The following is a 3414-nucleotide window of genomic DNA, read 5'->3' as shown; positions in this document are numbered from 1 at the left end:
CCTCTTTCACAAAAAACCCAGAAAATCACCCGTTTCTTTTTGTGCATTATTTCTAATCAAACCTAGTGCTATTGTTTTTGGCCTAACTAAAACCCACACTAAACTCAAACAGAACCAAAGTAAGAAAATATACTGGAAAATTTCATAAAACATATTTAAAAATTAGAAGAGGAAATTTAAACCGGATATAAAGATACTTACAGTGTGGTTTTTCAGTTGAGGAAATGATAACAGCACTGAAGGTAATAGCCTGAAAGCTTCTAGAAAATGAGGAAATGCGGAAAGCTCTTAAAGTATTTTGAGAAGAAAGAAGAGGAATTTTTTTGAATGAAAAGGTGGTAAGACTCAGGTCCAGTTCTCCTATTTATACGTAAACTACACGAACCGATCTAGGCCACACGATTAGATCAGCTCAAGATCCAAGGGCCTAGATTAAATAAACCAAATGGCGACAAAAATTTGACAAGACAGTTGTCACAGTGCTCGAAACCCAAACAGTCACCTATTACAGATCGACACGTGTCTTGTACTCGAGCAAGTGGGTACACACGTTTTCACATAATAGAAGCCAAAAAGCCCCTACTGTGCGTGTCAGAAGTGATATCATGCATGAGCAGGATTTTGGGGGGCAAATGTTGTACCCCAAAAATATGAGCTAGCCCATGTCAGTTTAGGTTAGTTCTTCGACATCCAGCTGGAAGGAAGTGTTCAGCTCCCGGAAGCTTGATCATGACGCATAGTGAAGGATCCCAAAATACTCGAAGATTCTTTATACGCTCATTAATGCTCAGATATTATTCTGTATTTATTACCCGATATTTTGGGCATAGAATCAATAGGCACTAATGTATTTATGTAAATGGGATGTTACCCAAAAATGTATGTTACCATATTTATGCACGGTTACCCAAAACTGTTAAGGCAGAATTCCCTATAAATACAGGGGATAATGGATAGAAAGGGGGATCAATATTTTTCTATACCAAAACTCTGGTAAAATTGTCACATATAATTTCACGGTGAGAAACAAACAGATTAATAAGAGTGAATCGTGGACTAGTTGGATTTTAACCACTGAAGCACATAAAAAAGTGTGGGTGATCTTAATACTTTTTTATTTATCCAATCACGGTTTATGAAAAGCCTAATATCTCTATTTTTGGATTTTTTAATCCACTGTTGGCGAAAAACCATGTGAAGAGACGACAGTACCTGTATGGTTTATGTAGCTTAGGTATTGCGTGTTTAATGCCTGCGATATGTTAATTTACCACAAAGATGTAGTTGATTTGCTTATTGTACAAAGTTATAAGTCCTATTAAGAATATAATTTACAATTGTATTCCTCTATTACAATAGAGATAGGAATTCTTAAATTCCCATTAGAGTGGAATAGGTGGATTGTTGATGAAGTTAATAACCCTAAATCTTATTCCATTAAATTAATATTTTGGTATTGATTTCTCTATTGTTCTGGTTTATTATTTTATTTTGTTTAGTATTAGTAAAGTCTATATTCATTATTTGACAAATCAATTAGAAATAAAGATTGATTCTTGGTAATTAGTAACAATCCTCATGGGAACGATACTCTACTTATTATTTTATTACTTGTTACGTTTGTGTATACTTTCGTACATAATTTCCACAACAAGTTATTGGCACCGTTGCCGGGGATTGTATTATTAATATTAACATAGTTGTTTTTTAACTTGGTTTTTATTTATCATTCTAGTTTGGTTTGTGTCGTATTATTGTGCTTTTAGGAAACATTGGTATATACGACGAGGTAGACAAAAGGAACTGGTACAGGTAGATCTTGAAATAGAGAGAACTTGCAGAAAAAACTGAAGGATTAAGAAAATGTTGGAGTTTGATATGGCAGATAATCAGGGGAATGCAGTTGTTGCTGATAATATTCCAAATGTTTCAGAGGTCCCTGTGGAATAAGGACCAAGGACGGTCAGAGATTATGTGTTTCCCATTGTCACAGGAGTACATTCATGCATCAAACACCCCACAGTTGCCGCTAACAACTTTGAGATCAAAGCGACAATATTACAAATGGTGTAATCTACCATTCAATTTGGGGGGCTGCCTACTGAAGATCCTAATTTCCACATAGCCAATTTCCTAGAGTTGTGTGAAACTTTCAAGATGAATGGGGTGAGTGATGATGCGATTAGACTGAGATTATTCCCATTTTCCATAAGAGACCAAGCAAAGAGTTGGTTAATTTCGCTGCAAGCCAATTTTATTACAACAAGGAAGGAACTAGCCCAGAAGTTCCTTGCAATGTTTTTCCCTCCAGCAAAAGCTACAAAGTTGAGAGGGGAAATTAATAATTTCTACCAGACGGAAGGGGAATCATTGTATGATGCATGGGAGAGATCCAAAGAGTTGTTAAGGAAGTGCCCTCAATATGGTATAGAGAAGTGGATGATGGTTCACAATATTTACAATGGGTTAAATTGTACTACTCGTACAATAATTTATTCAGAACCAAGGGGTGCTAATGAGGCATATGAATTATTGGAAGAGATGGCTATGAACAATTACCGATGGCCTAATGAGAGGGGATAAACAGAGAAGGTAACTGGTATGATTAAATTGGATGCTATTTCCTTGCTTACAGCTCAAGTGGCGGCTTTAACAAAACAATTACAACAGAGAAATCTTCCATTTGAAGACATGCAAGAACAAAATATATGTGAAGTATGTGGGAATGCTCATAGTCAGTGCTCTGCCCTAAATATGAATAACATGCCCATGGAAGAAGTGCATGTAATAGGGAATTTTCAAAGGTCAGCTAACAATCCCTTTTGAATGTTATACAACACAAGGTTGGAAGAACCATCCAAACTTTTCCTGGAAGAACAACCAAGCCACACAAAAAACCTATCCTCAAACCCAGAACATTACCAACCTCCATAAAATAACTAGCCTTTCCCTCAACCCCAACAATCTTATCAACAACCTCCACCTGACTTTTATCAACCACAAAATAGACCACCACAACAGCCAATACCCATGAAACAACCTGAAGTACAAACTGATGTACTGAACAAATTCATGGCCAAACTAGGGCATCTGTAAGGATTTTGGAGACCAAGATCGATCAAGTGGCTACTTTCATGAAAAACAGGGCTCAAGGAAATTTTCCTAGCACTACGAAAGTAAATCCTATGGAATAGTGCCAAGCCATAACCTTGAGGAGTGGAACACAGTATGAAGAGCCAAGAGAGAATCAGTCAGTGAAGGTGAGTCAGGAACAGAAGAAACAAGGCACAGCAGAAAAGAAGTCTAGTGAAGAGAACGTTACTAAAGGCCTTCCAGAGACAAAAGTGGTACAATCAGTGAGCAATGGGCATCATATCAAGATTCCATATCCATAGAGGCTCTGTAAGCAGAATC

The 3414-nt window shown here is 36.8% G+C and overlaps 1 non-coding gene across 1 annotated transcript; it reads right to left on the bottom strand.

The window, feature by feature from the left end:
- Window positions 1-2322: 2322 nt before the first annotated feature.
- LOC133802980 (small nucleolar RNA R71) lies at window positions 2323-2429 on the bottom strand. Its single transcript, XR_009877721.1, has one exon. It is a non-coding gene; the product is annotated as a small nucleolar RNA R71 (small nucleolar RNA).
- Window positions 2430-3414: the final 985 nt, after the last annotated feature.

The sequence above is a fragment of the Humulus lupulus genome, chromosome 9 (genome assembly GCF_963169125.1).
Source record: "Humulus lupulus chromosome 9, drHumLupu1.1, whole genome shotgun sequence".
NCBI lineage: Eukaryota > Viridiplantae > Streptophyta > Magnoliopsida > Rosales > Cannabaceae > Humulus > Humulus lupulus.
The sequence above is the reverse complement of the archived record's forward strand: the minus strand, read 5'-3'. Positions and strand labels throughout refer to the sequence as shown.